Raw genomic sequence first — 27,027 nt, forward strand, 5'->3', positions numbered from 1 at the left:
GAGGATACAGAGGAAACACCCGAAGCATCAGAGATAACAGGAGAGCGTTAACTCCCATGGACATGAGAGACAAAATGTGTAAACTGTTTTTAATGCATTAAGAATTAGGACTATATAAATACTCGAGTGTCCATAGCCTGGTCTAAGTTCACTTTAGGTGCAGCTCAGGCTGCTCTTACATACCTTTGCAGTTGAAAAGGGGTAAGTCATCACTCTGCAGTCTTTTCACTGCATACGCCACCTAATTGGAGTTCCATGGAATAATTCAATTTGCCTATTACAGCATGAAAAGGCTAGATCTCTCAATCAGAAAACCAGAAAATGAATCAGTATTTAACCTGTGAAGTTCCCTGTTTATTGGGTTATCTTGACGATTCCACTCATTCGGTTTCAAGACGCAAAACACATCATTTCAGAGCAAAGCAGAAAAGGGCACTACTTTAGCAAGCCCTTTTCAATTAAAAAAAAAAAGAAATCCTAGCTTAGCCTTAAGTGCATGCGGGGGTAGCAAACCTTGGCTTTTCAATCAAAATGACAGGTTTGGTCTCACAAACAAGCTTGGTTGACATAAACAAAGGTGATTGTAAATGACTAATGACTGTGAACAGTCTATAGAGCTGTTGAGTTGTTCACTGTTAAGAAGAGGAGGAGTTCAACAAGAACAACTAGAAAATAATTACATACAAACTGTAAAGTATGATTCAATTTCTGAAAAGATAACAAATCTCCCCACTGGGGATCCTTTACCGCCCTGCATCCTTGTTTTAATTCTTTCTCAGTTTTTGAAATAATTAAAATGACTCATGAGTATTACATATTGCAAAGAGATGAGGCAAATATTTTAGTAAATACTGTATCAGAATCACCTTCCTACAAAGGTGCAAGTGAATGAAGAAAAGAAAGGAGTGAATTGCTTCATGTGAGTCAGAACTTACAGCCAATTTGGCTGGTTCAAGCTCCCTTGGAAGTGTTATAGTTGGTTCCAACACATGCCACTGTCACTGGCTGCAGAAATTAAGACCAAGGAGCTCAACTCGTAATTCAATAAGCCCTATTTACAACATATTTTTGCTAAAAACAAAGCAGTGTACATGCCTATACAGGCAATTTGGCACAATGTTACACCTTTAGCCATGTCATTTGAAGGATTAACCCCGGCTGTATTGACTTTACTTCCCACAACATATATTCTTTGATAAAGCTACAGGAGATAAGAGAGAAACACACATTGTTAGTTTCTTAGAAACTGAACTTAGAATTTCTCGAAAATAAAACATAATATCATCTTGGTTAACAAATCATACACATACTTGAACAGGAGCCTTAGGGTTTATTTACTAAAGCTGGAGAGTGCAAAATCAGTCTCACTTCTGCAAAGAAACCAATCAGTTTTTAACCTCAGTTTGTTCAATTAAGCTTTGCCAATAAAACCTGGAAGCTGATTGGTTTCTGCACCAGATTTTCCACTCTCCAGTTTTAGTAAATCTACCCCAATGACATTCCTAAGCCTTGTCTCTGCTTGGAAATTTAAATGTTCCAGTGTTCATAAATGTAGTAGAAGCTATGCTATGAATCTGAAGACAAGAGAAAAACAGGTAAAATATACAGTGCTCAGCATAAATGAGTACACCCCTTTTGAAAATAAGATCTTAGTCAATATCTCAATGAACACAAGAACAATTCCCAACATTTTTACAACACTGAGTTTCACAGAACAATTGTTTCGCTCATTACATGAAAGTAAGGTTAATAATATATGGTGGGCCTGGGTGTCTCCAGAAGGTGTAACTATAAAACCTGCTCCTTCAGACATTTACCACCCAGCAACTAGTGCCCTTTCTGCTGACTGAAGGAAAATTTCCTTAAATCACAAAACACAACTTCTGTTACTTTGTGTCAGGAATGGACTTGCCAGTGGTGGTGGGACTCACCTGCCTTGTGGGCTGCAGTACCAGGGCTGGCCAGCGGGTGCTCTCAGCAACCAGAGGCTCACTCCTGCAATGAGCCATCACCTGAGGCTGATTACAGCAGGTGTATTTAAGGAATGACCAGGCCTATGATCAGGGCCTTGGTGTATGTTTCCCATGAGCTCCTGTACCTGCATCCTGTCTGCTTCCTGCCTGATCCTGATTCTGCTTTAATCCTGACTCTGCATGAACTCTGCCTGTCCTGACATCAGCTATTCCTGACTACGCTTCCGCCTGCTCCTTGTACCTTGCCTGCCCATTTGCTACCGAACCGGCCTGCCCGACTACATTTAGTATTGTTCTTATTGTTATCTGTTGGAGGTTTGGTTGCACTGTGTTTATGTTTAGTCTTGCACTGCGTTTATGTATTGTTTAGTCTTTAATAAATTGCATTGTTTATACTATACCTGGAGCCTGTGTTTCCCTGTGTCAGTCCACACATTTCTGGTCATACCCGGATCCCTAACACTTTGCTATGGTTGGAGGAATAGGACTAAACTTGGTAAACACCCTTTACATGTACTTTACATGGGGTTTTGAAATCTGCCGAAACTGAGAGTAATCCTTGCCCCCTTCTGGCAGTAAGTCATGGCCCTTGTTATTCAATTAAAACATTCCCTAGACAACTGAAATTCTGATATTTGACAGTTGAATGACAGGTTTGGAAAAAGATCTTTACTTGAGGCCCTATGTACATCCAAGGAACCAGGGGTTGGATTGGCTTGAAGATAAACACATCTACCAAAAACTGAGATATCAGCTTCATGTTGAAAAAAAATGATATAAATAATGAGCCAATATTATTTAATTTTATTTTTTCAATTATTTTTTCTCGTTGACTATTTACAAATAAGTATTTAATACAAAATGTCCCTATTACATCAGTGTCACAAAGCATCATGGGTTTTCTAATGCTGTTTAGTAACAAGCAAATCTGCCTAGTTCAGTTGATGGGGCGTTTATCAAACCCCTTGTAAAGCCTGAAAATTGCTAACTTAAAACTAAACCCTATTGACATCAATGGGCAAATCTGGAAAATCAGTTCTAGCTATTTTCAAGGCTAATAGGCAAGAGGTTGTCAAATAATGGGCATGGGGAGCTGGACATTAGGGAACATGTGCCAATGTAAAAAAGTTGCAAAAACGGTGTTCAGCTTGGAGAGGGTCCTACCAATACTTTCAAGGACATGCTTGGAAGATGTCTTTAAGATATACATTGTGTTACACGGACACTGTATTCAGGTATCACATATTTAGCAAGTGTAATAGATTTTTTTACTTTAACATTATTGCTTATTCATTCATTTTAAACAAAATTAGATTTTTTTTTCTGTTGGTTTGGATTCCGCATCTGTTTTTCTGCAAAGATAATAGATCTGAATTGACCTATGGAAGTGGCAGCCAAAACAGATCTAAAAGCTATAGAAATGTGTTATAAACTGTATAGATTGATGAGGGCCAATCAGGTACCACATCTCTGTTAAACAATTATTATACAGGACAATATACTGATAAACACTAATCACACTTTTGTGGAACTTTTACAATGCCAGTTTTAAAGGGTAGTTTATTATAACATACAGTATATCCAACATTAAAATTCATCATCATAAAAACACATGGAAAGTACCCGTTACCAGACATGATATATTGTTTGTTTTACACAGTCGATGATTAGAGGTGTCCAGTGGGCTAGTTACAGATATATGGATGAATTTGTAAATATTAATGATTAGCTTCTTTATATCAGGAAGATATGCTACTTGAAATAACTGTGCTGCATCTACTCAAGAAAGGTAAACAGAGCACTCATGGTCACCCTGCAAGAGCGATTCCCCCTCCCCCATATCCAGAGGGAAGGTGCCACAATGGATCACATGAAGGGACAAAAGGTATGGTACTCCCACGTTCCTAAAGTCAGTTATCAAAATGAGCAAAATAGGGACCCAGAACAATGTAGTTAGAGGTATCCTAAGAGATTACAAACCCTTAATTTCTGCCAATTACTGGTTAGTCCATGTGCACCCTCAGACCATGGCAGAAAAGGTAGAAGTAACAGCTGTTTGTTTAACGAATGTATTAGGGAACACTAGACTCTGTACCAGATATGAGCTCAGACCTGAACCTGTCTGAGATAACCCGGAATGAAGCTGTCACTGTCAATCATAAGTGGGCCAAGGCATTCCCCAACCCACAGCTATGTGCATATACATCCCTTGTATATGCACAGTTGCAGGATGGGGAAAGCCTCAACCACTTATCATTGGTTCAGTACAGTGACAACTTCCTAGGTGGACAGCTCAAGTGGGTTCAGACTAGCATCTGAATGGCTTAGCTCATCCCTACTCCAAAGAGCTTGGTGGGAGCAGTACCTCAATAAGGTAAGGTTGCAGCAAAATGCATGTCCCTCTTGTTACTCAAGGACACAAAGCAGCCACTTTATTTTAGAGTGCTGTTATCACACCATTTATTTTACACTTTTATTTTACAAATTTTTTACATATTTACAAAAGTTACATATTTGTAAAATCAATTTGGCCAAGGGTAGCACTGCAACCCTTCACATATAATCTAGGAGTCTGAGACTTTTTTGCCTCCTCACAGGCACATAGCAGCCATGTAATTTGCCTGTCAAATGTGCTCTTTTCTTCCCCTTCCTCTTGGATTTATAACAACCATTTATTTTGGTCTACTAATGTGCCCTCTTCTTCCTTTATCTCCTACTTAAGGGTTACTTTACTAGTGCTACTCATGTGCCCTTTTCTTTCACAAAATTTTTTATTGGTTTTTAGAAGAAATGCCATATATACAGTATGTACTGATTCCATATACAGTATTTAAGCAATTTTACAAGGCCACATTTTGACAATGTAGGAAACTAGGCAGCTTTTAATCAATATGAAATAATACTTAGGGAAGCACCAAAAATTATAATAAATAAATCAGCTGCAAACCTAACCTGTAAAAAGGTGCCAATCACTATAAACAAGGTTGCGCTAATTAAACCAAGTGTATAAATCACAAACAAAATATATATAGTGACAAAAATATTTGTGACAAAAAATCTTAGTGACAAAAATATAAATCCTATATAATAATATTTAGTGACAAAAAATCTTTAGTAAAGTCCAAATCTGTGTTGAAATGAAGAAATTAATTTGTATTCAACAATAATCACCATGTGTGAATCCACCACCAAATAAAATGAATAAACTCACCAGAGCAATATGCTGATTAGATTATAAACCAGCATAAAACACTTTCTGCTCTGGGAGCGATGCTGTGCGGAAGGATGTAATACTCTGTTGATGACTCTGGCTATTCAAAAGGAGCAATACTCTGCAGGGACCACTCAGCAAGATGGATCCATTTCTCGGAAGGTCTTTTCCTCAGATATCCAGACCAAAATAGGGTATAGAAAAACAGAGAACTCATGGTGCAGTATTTCCAAACTTCTATTTTATTTAAAAAGTAATGCACTTACAAATAGAGGTGTCCCAGCCGACACCAGCAATGACAGCGTGTACTCAAGATAAAAAACAGATCCCAGCCTCAAACACGCATGCGCAAGCGGCTCAGGAACATATTGACATCACATCCAAACAAGCTCCGAACCAGCAATGACAGCCTAGGAAACAGCAGGGACAAGCCTCGCTCACCGCTATAACCCAGCCGACAGTCTCGAGGAACGTCCTGGCTTCACATCCATTAAGCCCCGTCCTACGCGTTTCGTCATTTGGCATCCTCACGGAGCAGAATCCATGAGGACGTCGAATGATGAAACGCATAGGGCGGGGCTTAATGGATGTGACGTCAGGACGTTCCTCGAGACTGTCGGCTGGGTTATCGCGGTGAGCAAGGCTCCTCCCTGCTGTTTCCTAGGCTGTCATTGCTGGTGTTGGCTCAGACACCTTTCTTGTGAGTTTACATCTGACATGTAATAAAGTTTATGTTTTAAAAAAATTTTAAAAATGGTATTGCACCATTATATTTTTTCTTGTTTACCCGAGCATTGCCACTATTCATGGAGAGATGATGACTATTTGATATTAAGGTTTTTCTATCCGTGCTGATTGGCTGATTGCAGTGTATTGCTCCCATACCTTGGATATCTCTACAGATCATCGTTCCCAGAGCAATAGCTATTATGCTGATTTATAATTTGATCAGCATATAGTCTGGTGAGTTCATTCATTTCATTCGGTGGTGGATTTTTTGACGGTGTCATTTGTTTCATACAAGATTTCAGAGTTGATTATCACTTTTATGGTGGTTGGACTTACACAAGATTTGCGATTTATTTTGTATTTATCATTTATATATTCTTTGTGGTATTTGATACTATATTGTTTATTAGCGCATTCCTTTATTTATTTATATTACAGATCTGATTTGGGTTAGGTTTGCAGCTTTGATAAAGAATGAGAGTGCAGCGCTAACCCAAATAGCGATTAAACATATGATAGACCACATATGATAGTGGATCAGTAAAATGTCAGTGTAAGTTCATCAGATGTGCTGAAAGTGCATACAGTCTCCAATATGTAAAGAACCAAAAGTAGTGACTTTCAGAAATGATAATAGCCAAATAATGCACTAACCAGATAGCGCATATTAAAGCGCATGGAGCATTTAAGACCTGCCCCTGGTGCTCAGCCACTGTATCACTGGAGCCAGGAGATGTCATCTATAGGGTGACCACTAGATGTCATCTATCCGGATGGAAGCTGAGTCCAGCCACTGTATTAGAGGATCAGGCGGATGTCATCTATAGGGCGACCACTAGATGTCATCCGTTCCAGGAGGAGCTGTGTCATGGATCCAGGGATGTCACTTGCAGATGTGTCCTTTGCTAAGCACAGCCCCAGGACCTTCAGAATTACAGGCTTCTTCTGCTAGCTCTTTGCCAAGTATTAGCTTCCCATGTCGTAGATAATTCAGGATTGGCCCAAAGTAGGTAGGGTCCCGATCGATTAGATAGGCTCCTGTTACATCCGCTACCACACTAACTCCGCCTTCTCAAAATTCTTACGCACGACGTCGTCCAACTTGCGTAAGAATTTTGAGAAGGCGGAGTTAGTGTGGTGGCGGATGTAACAGGAGCCTATCTAATCGATCGGGACCCTACCTACTTTGGGCCAATCCTGAATTATCTACGACATGGGAAGCTAATACTTGGCAAAGAGCTAGCAGAAGAAGCCTGTAATTCTGAAGGTCCTGGGGCTGTGCTTAGCAAAGGACACATCTGCAAGTGACATCCCTGGATCCATGACACAGCTCCTCCTGGAACGGATGACATCTAGTGGTCGCCCTATAGATGACATCCGCCTGATCCTCTAATACAGTGGCTGGACTCAGCTTCCATCCGGATAGATGACATCTAGTGGTCACCCTATAGATGACATCTCCTGGCTCCAGTGATACAGTGGCTGAGCACCAGGGGCAGGTCTTAAATGCTCCATGCGCTTTAATATGCGCTATCTGGTTAGTGCATTATTTGGCTATTATCATTTCTGAAAGTCACTACTTTTGGTTCTTTACATATTGGAGACTGTATGCACTTTCAGCACATCTGATGAACTTACACTGACATTTTACTGATCCACTATCATATGTGGTCTATCATATGTTTAATCGCTATTTGGGTGAGCGCTGCACTCTCATTCTTTATCAATTACTTTGGAGGTTCCCGAGGTGCCTTTTTGTGCAAGCAGCTACCGTACTTACACCTATACACTGCGCTCGATTTTATATATAGATTTTATATATAAGTTTATTTTATAGGTTTGCAGCTTTATTTTTGGTTAATATAATAAAAAACATTTTGGCGCTTTTCTTATTATCACTACACTATCCTAGCAAATAGTTAAAGGTGTAGAAGCTGTGTTTCTTGCATTATATGTTAATGAGGACAGATTAACATTGTTTAAAAAAACCTTGTGGTTGGCCATGACACCTCCTTAGAAATCCAAAAGGTAAAATGTATTTCAACAATTGTTTTAGGTATACTGTGTGAATGGGAACACATAGAAAACATATAGGGGTTTTTCTCAAACTTGACTGAAACTGTGGATATACGCTTTAATAAAAAAATCAGCATTTAATTATTTTCCAGAAAAAAAACAGCAGTAAGTATATATTTTGTTAGGTCACAATTTCAAAGGGAGAAAAGCAACTGTGAAATAAAAATGTGAGTGTACTGTGCAAGCTCCAGTCACTAACCCAGCCTGGACACCCAAGGGTGGGGTCCATATCCAACTTCAAATAGTGATGCTAAGCCTGCAAAAGTTATGCATGCAGAACTTCTGCCTTCCCCTTTAGGCCTGTCAGACATCATGAATACAATAACTTGCCTAACTATACTAGCAGCAATAGCAATAGGTGGACTGAGAATGTGATGCTGTGGTACACTTAACAATGTGGTGTTTGGTGAACTACAGTGCATCCCACAGGTAAGCTTCAAACAAAGGGCAGCTTTGCCTGTGTCAGGATCAATTTAATTTTGCTGATCCTGAGCAAAGACCATAGCTAAATTATATTACAATAAAAAAAGAACTTCCTAAAAAAAAAAAAGAAAAAAGTTAAACACTAAACCCTGGTCCTAAAAAACTAAAACACCAACCAACCTAACTGAAAATTAAAAACAAAAATATGAAGCTATGAAAAAAATAAAACAAACAAAAAAAGAAGATGGGGCACTGCAGCTAAACAGTAACTGAAGCTGTTGCTAACACACAAAAAGGTATCTCTCCCTGCAAACATTCTATGATCTATCCCTATCTACTCTTAAGCCCCGTATACACGTTTAGAGCATTGGACAAATGATTGTCTGGTTTTTTCTTCATGCTAGTCTCATATCAAAAGTTACTAAAGTTATATTATGTATTGTATTTGCATTGTATTTTTGGACAACTACTTGTTAAACGAAAATTGTACAATCTTGTACAATAAAAATTTCTATTATTTTTTTTTGATCACTTGAAAAGCAGCATTTTTTTGTACAATATTCTGATCATGTATACAGGGCTTTTGTCTCTCCAACATATGCTGATGGTAAATATGGAACTATTTAGCAGCACTGTGTAGGATGGCAGAAACTATCTCTCTCTGAAAACAACCTGTAATCTGTCCCTATCTACTCAATGGGGTTTATTTATTAAAGCTGGAAAGTGCAAAATCAGGTGCACTTCTGCACAGAAGCCAATCAACTTCCAGGTTTTATTGCTAGAGCTTAATTGAACAAGCTGATGTTAGAAGTTGATTGGCTACCATGCACAGGTGTACCAGATTCTGAGTAAACCAGCTTTAGTTACCTATAATGCTACCACCTCCCCCTCACTCCCCCTCTCTGTTGGGGTCCCTCAAGACTCTGTCCTTGGGCCCCTTCTCTTCTCCATCTACACCTCCTCCCTTGGCCAACTCATACACTCTCACGGCTTCAACTACCACCTCTATGCCGACGACACACAAATCTATCTCTCAACCCCCCACCTCACCCCCTCGGTCTCTGCCCGAATCACACACCTACTGAGCGACATATCAGATTGGATGTCGCTCCACTTCCTTAAACTGAACCTCTCCAAAACCGAGTTTCTTGTCTTCCCGCCAGCCCAGACCCCACCCCCCATTGACTTCTCCATCACATCCAGCAACGCCAATATCAAACCCGCCCTGCAGGCCAGAGTACTTGGTGTCATTCTGGACTCCAACCTATCCTTCCAGCCCCAAGTCCAATCTTTAACAAACTCGTGTAGACTCCACCTCCGCAACATCGCCAAAATATGCACGTTCCTAACCCCAAAAAACACTAAACAGCTCATCCACTCCCTCATCATATCACGACTTGACTACTGCAACTCCCTCCTCACTGGCCTGCCTCGCCGCTGGCTATCCCCGCTTCAGTCAATTCTGAATACGGCTGCCAGACTCATTCACCTTTCCAACCGCTCCGTTTCCGCCACCCCCCTCTGCCAATCCCTCCACTTGCTTCCGATTTCGCAACGGATCAAATTCAAAATCCTAACACTGACGTACAAAGCCTTCCACCATACTGCCCCAAACTACATCACTGACCTAATATCCAAGTACCGCCCAGCACGCACACTCCACTCCTCACAAGACCTCCTTCTCTCTAGTTCCCTGGTCTCCTCCTCCCATGCCTGCCTCCAGGACTTCTCCAGGGTGTCACCCATCCTCTGGAACTCCCTGCCCCAACCCATCAGATTATCACCTACTCTCCTCTCCTTTAGGCGCACCCTGAAAACCCATCTCTTCAGGGAAGCCTACCCCACCCCCTGCTAACTTGACCGACCTCCTCCATTCTTCCCACCACTCCATCCTCCACAGCTATCTCCTCCTGTGCCACCATCCCCTCCCTCCTAGATTGTAAGCTTGAAAGAGCAGGGCCCTCAATCCCCTCATGTTTTGCATTGTATTGGTATTGTTCTGTCACATGTTCTGTCCCCCTTTGTAATGTACAGCGCTGAGCGAACTATTGGCGCTTTATAAATACTGTATAATAATGTATACTGTATAATAATAATAATAGTAAATCTCCTTCAACACACACTGAAAAAAGGCTGCTTGAAGTCCATGCAGCTGCTGCATCCCAATAGAAATGAAAGGGCTGCTGAATCAGTATAAACAAGGTACTCACGGACTACAGGTGTCAGGCCTTAGGAAAAATACAGACTGAGTTGCTCAGCATCTGGAACTCTCAGACTGATCTTTTACATCAATTTGAAGAGCTGCAACAGTCCATGTCAAAGCTCATAGCAAACATCACAGAGTGATTTAATTCTGCGTGAAGGGTACTAGTTTCCAATATTCTTATTCATCATTTGAACCTTTCATTCCACTGCAATATATTGTCATGATTTCTGCCTTTAAAATCTGTGAAACAAAGCAGCCCTACAATCTATTTGCTGTAAAAGCACATATACCTGTTGTGAAAATATAAACTATTTAAATATAAATGTGAGAAAATACATACACCCAATGGAAACTTGACTTTTTCAACATATATGAACAGGCAAACATTGGATCATCATTCAAATAATGGAAACAGCAGCAAAGCGTCACTTTAACATGTTGAACATTTACATGTACAAAACTATAGTTCAGCTCCAATGGTTGAGGCAGAAAATGTACAGTAAAGTAGACAGCAGTCTAACAGGACCAATGAGTGACTGCAGGGACCCGCTAGGATAGAGGATGGCGGTGGCATCCAAAACCCTCACTCCAACCGTGGACTGGAAGCCCTGACAGGTACAAGGGGAGCGAGCCACAAAGCTTTTTCGAGGCCCCACCTCCTTTTTCAAGCTGCCATCAGCTTGAAAAAGGAGGCAGGGCCTTGGAAACACAGTGGTTTTACTTCTATCCTAATTTGGTGCCCTGATGTCTTTTCCTTTACATGTCCATGAGGGATTTCTCCCAGATCTTATCTCCAGGAGCTGCCAGAGCTTGCAAGTCCACTTGCCTTCTAACATGAACTGCACAAACTGTATTGATATTTTTCTCCTTTATTGTAGCTTTTAGCACTGACTTTCCTGTATTTATACAAGCCTTTTTTTATATTGTTGTATCTTCATTCAAATAATGTCTACAGATAAAAGGTGATATACTTGAATAAACAACACATGAACTTGGCATGGTGTATTCTTTTTCATCATCTAAATTTAGAAAAATGCAGATTATTTATATGGAAAAGGAAAATATACCTCCATATATAACTCCACTTTAAATCCATTAAATTAGAATTAAGTCTTCTGGATTAGGCGCCAATGATTAGAACCTCCTTAGAGGGTATGAAGGTGGTCTTATTTAAACCTCAGATATCTGGTATTCCGAAATACAATAGAGCTTTTAAGACCCTCACAAAGAAAGGCATAGATGCCTATGAGTTTAACAAGGGTTTTAAAAAGATCAGCAAATTATTTGAAATGAATAATTTCTCTGTAAGGAAAACAATCTCATTGCAAATAATTGCTAAGTAGGTCTGGAGCTGGCTGGCCCGGCAAATTCAACCCAAGAGCTGAGTGATGCTAAAAGAAGTCTCCAAGAATCTTAAAATGTCATTGCAGGGTGTTGAGGCAACTATTGCAACAGTAGGGGTTAACATGCATGCATCTACAATCAGAAAGGGATTGCACAAACTTAAGTTACATGTTGTGTTACGAAAATAGATTTTGCTGTCCAAAAAGAATATTAGAGTAAGACTACAGTTGCCATTGAACATATACAGTAGTCAAATCCAGGCCTTCTGGAACAATTTCCTAAAGGTTGCTCAATCAAAAATTGCATTTTCTGTTGGAGCAACAGTGGACATGTTATGGTTTTGAGTTGCTTTGCCGCTTTAGGGTCTGGGCAGTTTTCAGTCATCAAGTCAACTATACATTCTGCATTAAAGTATGCTTGAAGAAAATGTGAGGCCATCAGTTCAAAAGTTGAAATTGAACTGAAAATGGACATTTCAACATAATATTGAGTGGAAGCACAGTAGCAAAGCTACCAACAATCAAAAAGAACCAACAGCGGGGTTATGAACTGTCCGACATAAAGCCTTGGTTTGATTCACATTGAAATTTTGTAGGGGGATTTTGAAACAAGCAGTTTGTGCATTGAAATCAAGAAACAACTTGCAACCAAAGGAATTTAGCATGAAGTAGGCAGATATTTTGATTTCAATATAAGAAACTGGTGGGCAGTTAAATAAAATTTCTGCTAAAGGGGCAATACTAGCTTTTGATAAAGGCTGTACTTACTTTTTCCACAGCAGACCATTACATCTACTAATATTTTTGTTGAATCCATGACTGAAAAGACAGATTTTCTTGTGCTATTATTCAAGCACACTATATCACCTTTACCTGTAGAAGCTGTTTGTCTGTTCAAATATTTATAAAAGTCAATGATTTCCACAGGGAATCCTAAATTTTTTACATGACTGTAAAAAGTCTAAGAATAAATGTCCTTGTTATTTTACTTGTTGGTAAAAATATTTTTTTTCCGATGGCAACCTTGCCAATTGTCTGCAAGCTGTGCTTCACAGTGTGTATTTACAAGAACTTTTGCTTGTGCGCTCCAATTTTGGCAGAAGTTATTCAGAAGTCAGTAACTGTTGAGAAACCATTTTCATACTCTATAGTGTTCTACACTTTCTGCATATTTCATCGATAACGTTTCTTTAATTTTGAGCCCAGGCAAAAGTTCTGTTACTTACATCAGCAGTATTATGTGAAAGGGGACCTGAACCATGGAATCTAAGCCAATAAAGGCAAGTAGGAGACAAAGGACTAGTCAATAGTATTGCCTGTAGGATCCCTGTAGCTGATTTTTTTCCCACATTATTTCAGGTACTTATATAGTGCTGTAAATTTACACAGCACTTTACATACATGTATTGTACATTCACATCAGTCCCTAACCCTCAAGGAGCATACAACCTAAGGTCCCTAACTCACATTCATACATACACATACTAGGGCCAATTTAGACAGCAGCCAATTAACCTACCAGCATGTCTTTGGAGTGTGGGAGGAAACCCACACAGGCACAGGGAGAACATGCAAACTCCAGGCAAGTGGTGCTGTGGTTGAAATTTGAACCAGCGACCCTAGTACTGCTAGGTTGAAGGGCTAACGATTAAGCCACTGTGCTGCATTACTAACTTATCATTCCAAGTTCAGCACTGTGTCTGTTTGGCCATTTTGGTAGTGCAGTGCTTTGCTTCCACATGACAGAATTGCCCCCTTTAAGGACAGTTTATCTTAAAAATGGTGGGGAAATTTTCAAAAAAGTAGCAAGAGAAGTGAAGAAAGCACAGACTGACATAACTAATAAAGCAGAAGCAGTTTTCTCAACAGCAAAAAGAACAGGGAGCAGTACAGTAGTGATATCAACAAATCTCACAAGAAATCTCGCAAGACTAGCAGTCAGAGGCAGTAGTGTCTCAGATGAACTCATCCTGCTAGATATAAAGCTACAGATTTTTGGTACAGTCACATTACAGGAAATTTTCGGGAGGAATTCAAAGCAAAACAATTTTTCAAGGTACTGCTTAGACACAATTACCATTTCTAAATGTTCCTTTCATGATATAAAACAGCTAGAGATTATTTGTATTTGTGGATTTTCCCCTTGTTTTATATATTTAAGCATTACTGTACTTTTATTTTACTTTTTTTATCACAAGAACAAGTCCAGGATAGTTAAATGAGCTTCCATAGCACCGGATAGACATTTAAAGTGTGTGCAAATAAAACAACCTCTTGCACTCAAGATGGTTGTTCCAGCAATACTGACCCTTTGATGTTCAACAGTTTGAAGCTAAACAAGACCTTGCAGCCCCCTTGATGACTGAGGAAGTCCAAAAGGAACACTGGAGATTAGAAACAGGGCACCCCAGCCTTGTTACCTTTATACATTTTTATTATTGAAGAAATAATGCAGAGGTGCACTCACAAACAGTATATGATATCAAGCTCATTGATATCCGCAGTGTCTCACATTGCCTGGTTCACTAGTCCAATCCCAACAGAACCTCCAACTGCAAGGAGGAAGAGGGAGACCTCCCATCGAAATGCATCAGACATTTGGAGCATCTTCCTCCATGTTGGGATTGGAGCAGTGAACTAGGCAATGTGGAACACTGTGGATATTGATGAGCTTGATATAATATGCTGTTTGTGAGTACACATCTGTTTTAGTTTTTCAAATAAAATGATTTATAAAGGTATTGCGCAAGGCTGGTGTGCCCTCTGTTTCTGTTTTTCCAGTGACATTTAAACCACCAAAAAAACTATTTATTTTTGATTTCTGCAATGATTCCAATGCTTTTTGCCAATAAATTTAGTGTTATGCTCATGATGGTTACTGAAATTTTGAAGAAATGAAAACAATTGAGTTAGCTCATTCTTATCCCTTTCATCGAAGGTACCCTTGATGCAATTTGGTACCTTCTTTTGCTGCTTCATGGTTGGAGAATTTATCTATATGCATTGCAATAGAGCCTCACTGTCATTTTACATATACAGTCATGGCCAGAAAAATTGGCACCCCTGCATTTTTGTCAGATAATGCACCACTTCACCCAGAAAATTGTTGCAATTACAAATGTTTAGGCATTCTCATGTTTATTTCTTTTGTTTGTATTGGTATGACACAAAAAAAGTGGAGAAACAAAAAGCCAAATGTGACACATTCCGCGCAAAACCCCAAAAATGGACTGGACAAAATTATTGGCACCCTCAATTTAATATTTGATAGCATACCCCCTGGTAAAAAATAACTGAAATCAATTACTTCCTGTAACCATCAATGAGTTTCTTACACTTCTCTACTGGAATTTTGGAATGAATTTCGCCAACTGTTCCAGGTCTCTCAGAATGGGAGGGTCCCTTTTACCAATTGCTATTTGAAATCCCTCCACAGGTGCTCTATGGGATTGAGATCTGGACACATTGCTGGCCAGTTTAGTACTCTCCAGCGCTTTGTCTTAAACCATTTTTGGGTGCTTTGGGTCATTGTCCTGCTGTAAGACCCATGACCTCTGACACAGATCCAACTTTCTGACACTGGGCCCTATATTGCACCCCAGAATTCTTTGGTAGTCTTCAGATTTCATAATGACATGCACATGGTCAAGACATCCAGTGCGTGAAGCAGCAAAGCAAACCCCAAAACATCAACGAGCCTCCACCATGTTTGACTGTAGAGACTGTATTCTTTTCTTTAAAGCCTAATTTCTTTTTCTGAAGATAGTAGAGTGATGGACTTTACAAATAAGCTGTAATTTTGTTTCATCTGTCCAAAGGATTTTGGCTTCCTTGAGTAAGTTTTGGCAAACTGTAATCTGGTTTTTTATGTTTCTGTATCAGCAGTGGGGTCCTTCAGAGTCTAATACCATAGTGTCCCTTTTCATTCAGATGGTGACATATAGTGCAAGATAACACAGTTGTACCCTGTGCCTGAAGGTCAGCTCGAATTTGTCTGGAAGTTGATGGAGGTTCTTTATCTACCATTAAAACAATCCTTCATTGCAATCTTTGATCAAGTTTTTCTCTTTTGTCCACATCCAGGGAGATTGGCTATAGTGCCATGGGCTGTAAAAGTCTTGACAAGGTTGCACACAGTGGACACAGGAACATTAAGATCTGTTAACTGATACAGATGAGTTTAATTACAATTTACAGGAGAATCACAAACTTGGAATGCAATTTTTTCTTACAATTTTAAGATGGTGCCAATAATTTTGTCCAGTCCATTTTTGGGGTTTTGCGTGGAATGTGTCAAGTTTGTCTTTTTGTCTCTTCACCTTTTTGTGTCATATCAATACAAACAAAAGAAATAAACGTGAGAATGCCGAAACATATGTGATAGCAGCAATTTTCTGGGAGAAGATTTGCATTATCTGACAGAAATGCAGGGGTGCCAATATTTTTGGCCATGACTGTAGTACACAACTTTCATACATACAAGGTCTACCTGATCAGCAAGTGGAGAAACAGTAAGGAGAGCTAATGCACCGGGTAGTGATATTTAATGATGCCCTATGATGTTTGCTAACTTGCCATTCTTGTGCTTTTTTTCTCTCCTCCCACCACAGGCTCACTTTAAGGCCACATCTAGAATCCAAAATAACCTAAGTCAAAGGGAAAGTCAGAAGACAAATGGATAATTATACTTTATGCAAAGTATCTTTGCCACAACCTGTGCCGTAAACTACTGAAATAGAAGGTAATTGTAAAAAGTAAAAGTAGTATAAATAATAGAAAGTGCTGTTATTTACTTAACCGGTTAAAAAAAAAACCTGTTCAGTAACATCCAAGGACATTACCATGTGAAGCCTCGGTACCAAACGCATGCTGTCATTTCATCCATAGAACATTCTCTTTTTAACTGTGTCAGAACCACTGAAGGTATGAAAATGACACATTCCATAGCAGAAAAAGATTTCATTCAGTGCGTAATAAGACTTGACAGCTGGGGTTTTGTACTAATGATTCCTGATAAATGTACATTATACTAACAGGCATCTTCTGCTCACCTAAGACTTTTCAAACAATCTCACAAGTACAACTAGTACATTGGTGAACTTTTCAGTAGACTCACCTTAAGAGGCATTCTTTTTTCTCTAGACACAATGAAGTATAAAAATAAATTGATGACTCATAAGGCTGCCCCTCTCTGTATTCAAAAGGGAAATGGAAGATGAGCTGTGAGGGATTGAAATGACGGCGTTTGATGTACAGCATCCCTCTCCCATCTTTATTAAGAGCATTTATTTCTTGGGGTCTCTGGTAGAGAAGCATGTGTACACCACATCATAATCTGCTTTTGACATTTCAAAGACTACACAGTACAATCAAAAGTGAATGTAATGCCTAGTAGTAGCTCTATACAGTGAAAACATAATACTTTTTATGGCTTGTACAAACTGTTTCAATATACGGTTGTTACGTCAAATGTGAGTCATATAGAAAGCAATTGTGTTCATACGAATGTGCTGGCTGTAATATGAATTTAAAGAGAACCGGCCACATAAAACCTTTGGAGTCAAGCACATACCTGTAAAGAGAGTGAATACTTACCTTTCTTGACACCTATGCATCATAATGCTTCTCCCTTGTACAGAACTAGTCCTTTAAAATCCAATGAGAAACCAATGATTCTGAGAGGGTTGTTCCCCACAGCTTTCACGAGTGCTTCCTTCTGACTTTTCTGTCACTAATCTCTCCTGCAGTGACATGGAGGTTCAATAGAAGAAACCAATAGGAGTTGAGGATGACTATGGAGAGAGACATTTTCAGAAGTGTCAGTTTCCAAGTGGACTTAGGGGCTGAATTACTAAAATTGAAGAATGCAAAATCGGGTGTAGCTCTGCAAAGAAACCAATCAGCTTCCAGATTTTATTGTGTAGTGCTCACCCCCGAAGGAGCCGCTGAGTATCGGATCCCTTTCACTCTGCAGAGCCAAGCAAGACACATTTTCTAACTTCCAATCAGAGTCAGTAACCAGTCAATGAGCTTGTTTTTGTTGTTTTATTTAGGGATAAACATATTGGATAGGGTTTAGGGGTATATGGGATGTCCAGCTTGACTTGTAGTAATAACTCTGAGGACAAACTACCTAATTCTGTACAAAAAAGTAAGCTCCTGAAGATCCTGAACTTTCTGCTTCAGCCAGAGTAGCACAGTTTTTCAATGAATCAATAGCACAGACTCTGTGAGGAGCACCAGGTCCCCTCTAAATGAAATAATTTAAGACCCCAGTTAGGAAATGCCCATCCACCAGCCTGTCTTTTGAAGTATACCCTGGAGCAAGAGATTGCAAGACAGGTACTGTATGCAGCTCTGTCACAGGGAAAATTGGTATTGCAGCTAGAAGCCCTCTCTCCTGTAGGTTCCCGGGGGTGTAAAGGTACTCACACTGTCCTTGTGTCCTGTAACTCTGGGTAAACGGAGTTCAGGCTTTTCACTGAGCAAGTTTCTGTCCCTGCTTGCCGGCTCTCCTACCCCAGTGGACTGTAAGGCAGTGGAGCTCTCTCTGTCAGCCTCCTTTACTTTCCTCCAATTCCCAGCCTGGAGGCAGAACCCTCTTTCTCTGGGATCTCCTCCCAGGCTTCACAGCAGCACCTTTAGTAATACATCTTCCACCCGACTCCCCTTGCTGGCTCTTCCATATTTATGGGCTGGTCTTCCCACACTGCCAGGACCTCCTGCCTGGGATTGGTCAGACTCCCATGAGTATGCAGATCTCAGTCTCCACCCCTTCGCCCATAGCTTTTGAAAGCTTCCATGGACCTCCAGAACCAGGGGGAGGCTATAGAGGCCAACCTGCTGAGTCATCCAGCATAACCTGGGCTTGACCCCTACTCAGACATGCTCATTCCAACTATTGAGTGAGCAATACAATTTTCCTAACTCTTTAGCAACACTTGAGGGTGCTACAATTGTCAAAGCATAATTGAACTAGCTGAAGTTAGAAGCTGATTGGCTACCATGCAAAGCTGTACCAGATTTTGCACTGTCCGGTTTTGGTAAGTCAACCCCTTATTCTCTTATTTGCTTATATCCTTCACTGCAGGAGGAGATATTTCATGAAAAAATACCTAGACTGTCATTGCTAACATTGTTAAAAATACTAGTTGCCTGGTTTTCCTTTGGCTTTACTGACCCAGAACAAGAATGCAGATGAGGAGTTACAACATCATTGTCTCCATACTTGTTCCAAGTCAGTAACTGATAGAGTATTGAAGGCAGATACAGCAAAACAATTAGCACGTGGCCTTGTTTGGAGGATTATCAGGAACATCATGCACAAACTGAAAATAATGCATGTAGAATAACTTGATTTCTATATTATGCTGTCATTGATCACACAAGTTAAAAGGAGCTACAGGCTTGTTAAAACTGCGTAGATAAGAAAATATTTTTTCATTAGTGATGGGCCGAACACCCCCCTGTTCAGTTTGTGGTCGAACATTCAAACATACCGACAGTTCGACTGTGAACTTTGAACAGAGGAGACAATTCACTAAGCGGTATCTTACTGCATCTGAGTATGTGATAAGATACTGCACAGCTACTAAAAACATTATTTAACCTCGCTGACAGCTGAATGTAAAAAGTACTGCTGGCATTTCCCGGCAATTAAAAAATTAACAAAAAAAAGACCCTTCGGTTCTGGTATGGATTTTGAGGGGGACCCACATGCCAACATTTTTTTAAAAATAATGTGGGGGCCCTCCCCAAAATCCATACCAGACCCTTATCCGAGCATGCAGCCTGGCAGGTCAGGAAAGGGGGGAGATGAGCAAGCACCCCCCCGAACCATACCAGGCCACATGCCCTCAACATGGGGGGTGCTGTGGCGTGGCGGGGCTCCCCCAAAGCACCTTGTCCCCAAGTTGATGGGTACAAGGGCCTCTTCCCCAGAACTGTGGCCGGTGGTTGTGGGGGATCTGTGGGTGGGAGGTTTATCAGAATCTGGAAGCCCCTTTAACAAGGGGGACCCCAGATCCTGGGCTCCCCTATGTGAATGAGTATGGGGTACATGGTACCGCTACTCATTCATAAAAAAAAGTGTAGTGTAAAAAAAGACAGTAGACAGTCTTTGACAAGTCCTTTATTAAAAAAAAAATAAAAAAAATGTCCCCCAAAGTAGATCCAACATCAATCACGATGCCTGCCACCACCACCGCTGGCTCCTGCGCCATGATGACAGTTCTTAACTACTGTGATGATGTCACATGGGGGTGGGGTCACCCCCCTTGTGGTGTCATCATGAGCTGTGATTGGCCAAAGCATTGCGCCTGACCTTAGGTGCATTGCTTTGGCCAATCACAATGTGCTGTCAGAAAAAAATGCATTGTGGGGCGTGGCGGGCAAACACATAACTAACGTTCAACTCAAACATATAGCCCATCACTATTTTTCATCCAGTTATATATTAATTTGAAAAATCTACCGCGATATATACAGTACCTATTTAATTCCCTTGTACAGTAGCAATCACGATGAACCTACTCAAAGGAGAAGAAAGCCCAGAGATGACCTAGTAAATCAGTTGCTGTGCCTTCATTGTCCAGTCAAAGGCTGAGGGCTGGTCTTAGGACAGGTTATGCAACTTAAATATGGTGTAGTCTGCAGGAAGGTCACAGATGAGAAAAAATGATCTTACCAGGCTTGTATCTTGTAAATATATCCATAAATGAGGGGAGGAGAGCACAGCACAAAATCCAATATCAAAAAAATTCCTCACATTAAAAAAAATAGCTTTGGCTCAACATCTCAAACCCAAAAACCATTGAAGTATCAAGAAAGAAGCTTTTGTAATTCAAATATTGACAGAGGTCATTTACTGCAATAATGAACTTTTATTGATTAAAATGACACATAAACCCAATTACATAAACCCAATATAAAATAATGTTATGGATCAGAGGTCATGACCATAGATCTAGTGGAACAAGTATCATTTATATGTAATATACTTCATTAGTGATCATATTCTATCAATTGAACTGAGCCTCTCAGAGAAGAGGGACAGACATAAAGAGTAAAGAGATATACAGTCATGGCCGAAATTGTTGGCACCCTTGATATTTTTCCTGAAAATCAAGTATTTCACACAAAAAAGGTATTGCATTAACACATGTTTTGCTATACACATGTTTATTCCCTTTGTATGTATTGGAACAAATATAAAACAGAGGCAGAAAAGCAAATATGACATAATGTCACACAAAACCCCAAAAATGGGCTGGACAAAAGTATTGGCACCCTTAACTTAATATTTGGTTGCACACCCTTTGGAAAACATAACTGAAATCAGTCGCTTCCTATAACCATCAATAAGCTTCTGACACCTCTCACCCGGAATTTTGGACCACTCTTCCTTTGCAAACAGCTCCAGGTCTCTCTTATTGGAAGGACACCTTTTCCCAACAGCAATTTTAAGATCTCTCCACAGGTGTTCAATGGGATTTAGATCTGGGCTCATTGCTGGCCACTTCAGAACTCTCCAGCGCTTCTTTGCCATCCATTTCTGAGTGCTTTTTGACGTATGTTTGGGGTCATTGTCCTGCTGGAAGACCCAGGATCTTGGACGCAAACCCAGCTTTCTGACACTGGGCCCTACAGTGCGACCCAAAATCCTTTGGTAATCCTCAGATTTCATGATGCCTTGCACACAGTCAAGGCACCCAGTGCCAGAGGCAGCAAAACAACCCCAAAACATCATTGAACCTCCACCATATTTTACCGTAGGTACTGTGTTTTGTTCTTTGTAGGCCTCATTCCGTTTTCGGTAAACAGTAGAATGATGTGCTTTACCGAAAAGCTCTATCTTGGTCTCATCTGTCCACAAGACGTTTTCCCAGAAGGCTTTTGGCTTACTCAAGTACATTTTGGCAAACTGTAGTCTTGCTTTTTTATGTCTCTGTGTCAGCAGTGGGGTCCTCCTGGGTCTCCTGCCATAGCGTTTCATTTCATTTAAATGTCGACGGATAGTTCGCGCTGACACTGATGCTCCCTGAGCCTGCAGGACAGCTTGAATGTCTTTGGAACATGTTTGGGGCTGCTTATCCACCATCCGGACTATTCTGCGTTGCAATCTTTCATCAATTTTCCTCATCCGTCCACGACCAGGGAGATTAGCTACAGTGCCATGGGTTGCAAACTTCTTGATAATGTTGCGCACTGTGGACAAAGGCAAATCTAGTTCTCTGGAGATGGACTTGTAACCTTGAGATTGTTGATATTTTGCCACAATTTTGGTTCTCAGGTCCTCAGACAGTTCTCGTCTCCTCTTTCTGTTGTCCATGCTTAGTGTGGCACAGACAGACACACAATGCAAAGGTTAAGTGAACGTCTCTCCTTTTTATCTGCTTTCAGGTGTGATTTCTATATTGCCCACACCTGTTACTTGCCCCAGGTGAGTTTACAGGAGCATCACATGCTTGTAACATTCTTATTTATCCGCAGTTGTGAAAGGGTGCCAATACTTTTGTCCAGCCCATTTTTGGAGGTTTGTGTGACATTATGTCGAATTTGCTTTCTTTCCTCCCTTTTTTTGTTTTGTCCCAATACACACAAAGGGAATAAACATGTGTATAGCAAAACATGTGTTAATGCAATACGTTTCGTGAGAAATACATGATTTCCTGGAGAAATATCAAGGGTGCCAACAATTTCGGCCATGACTGTATATGAGAAAAGGGTGGCCACTAAAAAATGCAGCTGCTGTATTGATATATCTCCACCCTCCCCCTGTCCGTTTTTAAACTTGTATCAAAATATGCTGAATAGAACATAGAAATCCGTACTGTGGTATGAATCAGAATGGACACTGGTATAGCAAACATAGAGACAACCAACTAGTAATTTCACTGGATTGACTGCATTTAAGCCATCCTGGATGGATATGTATGGTAGTAGAGTGTCCCGGTCAGGAAAAGAGTAGTTGAATGTGATCCAGATGACCTGGCAGACAGAGGTGTAGTACTGTAGATTTTGCACAGTGGCAGCATCTCTTTAGATTAGTGAGTGTGAGACTCTAATAGATATCTGTGCAATATACTCTTTTTGTAATGGTTGCTTACAATTCTCCATTATTCTACATATCACAATTTATGTTGTTTTAATTCTGTACAGATAATAAAAATAAATGTCTAATTTCTTTATCAGCAGATTCAATTAAGGACAAATGCATCTGATTCAGAAAGTCAAAATGTTTTTGTGATATTTATAGGGAAAATATAATTAGCGTAAAATGGACTTAAATTATAGGCATTAAATATTAAACATTTGTCTGCATTCCCCAGCAAAGTTTTTTGTTAATGGAATTAAAGCTCCCAAACTCCAGTAGCGTCATCACAAGCCTATTTATAGCCTGTTCTCTGGGCAGGGAAGTGCCTTTTCATGTTCATATCAAAGCTGACTTTCTCTTTGCAGAAAACTTGTAATCTTAAATGAAAGTAATCCATTACTTGCTGAACAGAGCAGTCACAACAGAGAACATGTCAGAAACAATACAATGAAGTGTGGGTGTACATATACCCGAAGGATGGGTAAGAATATATAGTGTTGATGCAAATAGGTGTTTGATTGTTTGTTTGTGGCAGATACTGTAACACATCTCTGTTTTATATAGAAACCCGAACTGAGCTGTGTCTATCCAAGTGTCTGCATTTAAGTGCCGTCTGCTTTCTTAATATTCTAATATACAATGTAAAATAAGAAATATACTGTAGTTCTGATCTTTGACACTTTAATATTTATTATAATATATAATACATATATATATATATATATATGTATACAGTAGATATATATCTACATTTATATATATATATATATATATATATATATATATATATATATACAGTTATATATATATATATATATATATATATATATATATACATACAGTATGTGCACAGTACTGTTTGCATGCCCTGGCAGAAATCATGAAATTTTGGCATTGATATTGAAAATATGACTGATCATGACAAAGAACAGTTTTTTTAAAGAATAGTGATCATACAAAGCCATTTATTATCACATGGTTTTTTGTCTTTTTTTTAAATCATAATGATAGCAGAAATCGCCCAAATGGCCCTCATCAAAAGTTTACATACCCTGGAATGTTTGGCCTTGGTACAGACATACAAGGTGACACACACAGGGTAAAATGGCTATAGGTTAATTTCCCATCTGTGGGTTTTTAATTTGCAGTTAGTGTCTGTGTATAAATGGTCAATGAGTTTGTTAGCTTTCACGTGGATGCACACTGAGCAGCATAGATACTGAGGCATGGGGAGCAGAAAAAAACTGTCAAAAGATCTGTGTGATAAGGTAATTGAACTTTATAAAGATGGAAAAGGATATAAAAAGATATCCAAAGCCTTGAATATGCAAGTCAGTAAAGGACAATTCGAGATCTCTTGATATCAAGCCAAGGTCAGGTAGACTGAGAAATATTGCAGCCACAACTGCCAGAAGAATTGTTTGGGATAAAAATAAAAAAACACAGGTAACCGCAGGGGAAATACAGGCTGCTCTGGAAAAAGATGGTGTGGTTGTGTCAAGGAGCACACTATGCCAATACGTGAACAAAAATGAGCTGCATGGTCAAGTTGCCAGAGAGAAGCATTTACTGGGCCTATGCCATGAAAAAGTCCAGTTAGAATATGCCCAACAACACCTTGACAGATCTCACAGCTTCTGGCACACTGCAATCTGCAGTGAAAAGACCAAAAAAAAGAGCTTTATGGTAACAACCATAAGCCCTATGTATAAAGAAGGGACAACAAAGCTTATAGCAACAAGAGTATCATCCTCACTGTGAAGAATGGTGGTAGCTGACAGGTGTTTTGGGGGGGTGTGAGCTCTAAAAGCAATAGGGAATTTTGAGAAAATTGATGGAAAGATGAATGTAGCATGTTATCAGAAAACTGGCAAATAATTTGCATTCATCTGCATGAAAGTTGCACATGGGGTGCTCGTGGACTTTCCAGCATGACCATGACCCTAAGCACAAGGTCAAGCTGACCCTCCAGTGGTTACAGCAGAAAAAGGTGAACGTTCTGGAGTGATCATCACAGTCTTTTGAATTTAATATCATCAAGCCACTCTGGGGAGATCTCAAATGTGCGGTTCATGCAAGATCACCAAACACTTTGCATGACCTGGAGGCATTTTGCCAAGACGAATGGGTAGCTATATAACCTGCAAGAATTCAGGGCCTCCTAGACAAGTACACTATATTGCCAAATATATTGGGACACCCCTTCAAATCATTGGCTTCAGGTGTTCCAATCACCTCCATGGCCACAGATGTATAAAATCAAGCGCCTAGGCATGCAGACTGCTTCTACAAACATTTGTAAAAGAATGGGTCACTCTCAGGAGCTCAGTTAATTCAAGTGTGGTACCATGATAGGTTGCCACCTGTGCAATAAGTCCTTGCTACTAAATATTCCACGGTCAACTTTTAGTGGTATTATAAGAAAGTGGAGACAACTGGGAACAACAGCAACTCAGCCACGAAGTGCTGGCCATGTACCATGACAGAGCGGGGTCAGCGCATGCTGAAGCGCACAGTGCGCAGAAGTCACCAACTGTCTGCAGAGTCAATAGTTAAAGACCTCCAAACTTCAACTGGCCTTCTGTTTAGCACAACAGAGCTTCATGGAATGGGTTTCCATGGCCAAGCAGCTGCATCCAAGCCTTACGTTACCAAGTCCAATGAAAGCGTCGGATGTAGTGGTGTAAATACACTGCCACAGAACTCCTCTAGAGCAGTGGAGACATGTTCTCTGGAGTGACTAATCATGCTTCTCTGTCATCTGGCAATCTGATGGACGGGTCTGGGTTTGGCTGTTGCCAGGAGAACGGTACTTGCCTGATTGCATTGTGCCAAGTGTAAAGTTTGCTAGGTGGGCATTATTGTGTGGGGTTATTTTTCAGGGGTTGGGCTTGGCACCTTAATTCCAGTGAAGGGAACTCTTAAAGCATTAGCATACCAAGACATTTTGGACAATTTCATGCTCCCAACTTTATGAGAACAGTTTGAGGATGGCTCTTTCCTGTTTCAACACAACTGCACACCAGTGCACAAAATGCTTATAAAGACTTGGATGAGTAAGTTTGGGGTGGAGGAACTTGACAGAGTACTCAACCTGATAGAACACCTGATGAATTAGAGCAGAGACTGCGAGCCAGGCCTTCTTGTCCAACAGCAGTGCCTGAACTCACAAATGTGCTTCTGGAAGAATGGTCAAACATTCCCATAGACACATTCCTAAACCTTGTGGACAGCCTTCCCAGAAGAGTTGAATCGGTTATAGCTGTAAAGGGTGGGCCAACTCAATATTGAACCCAACAGGCTAAGACTACTATACCATTAATGTTCATGTGCGTGTAAAGGCAGACATCACAATACTTTTGGCAATATAGCATATTATAAAAGACTGCACACTGTCATTGATGCTAAAGGTGGCAATACACAGTATTAAGAATTATGGGTATGCATACTATTGACCAGGGATCGTTTAATTTGTTTTCTTGTTGTCATGTTTTGTTTTATGATTGTGCCATTCTCTTATGACCTACAGTTACTGTAAATATGAATTCCAAGAGAAATAAAAGAAATGTGTTTTTCCTGCTCACTCATTTTTCTATTTTAAAATGGTACATGCTGTACAGTATATTACCAATTCTCCAAATGTATCCAAACCTTTGAGCACAACTGTATAGGGTATGTCAAATTGTAACTTCCAGAATTTCAACATAGACACTATACACTCTTTAACATGACATCAATGCACTCCGTGGTCAAAAGTTTGTGTAGACCTGGCCATCCAGGATACAGTGCATCCAGAAAGTATTCACAGTGCTTAACTTTTGCCACATTTTGTTATATATAAATGGATTAAATTAATTTTTTTCCTCAACATTCTACAAACAATACCCCATAATGACAACATGAAAGAAGTTTGTTTGGAAATCTTTGCAATTTATTAAAAATAAAAAATGAAAAAAACCACATGTACATAA

Source organism: Staurois parvus, unplaced genomic scaffold (assembly GCF_062004578.1).
Source record: "Staurois parvus isolate SC_StPar_1 unplaced genomic scaffold, SC_StPar_1.0 ptg001472l, whole genome shotgun sequence".
Classification (NCBI taxonomy): Eukaryota; Metazoa; Chordata; class Amphibia; order Anura; family Ranidae; genus Staurois; species Staurois parvus.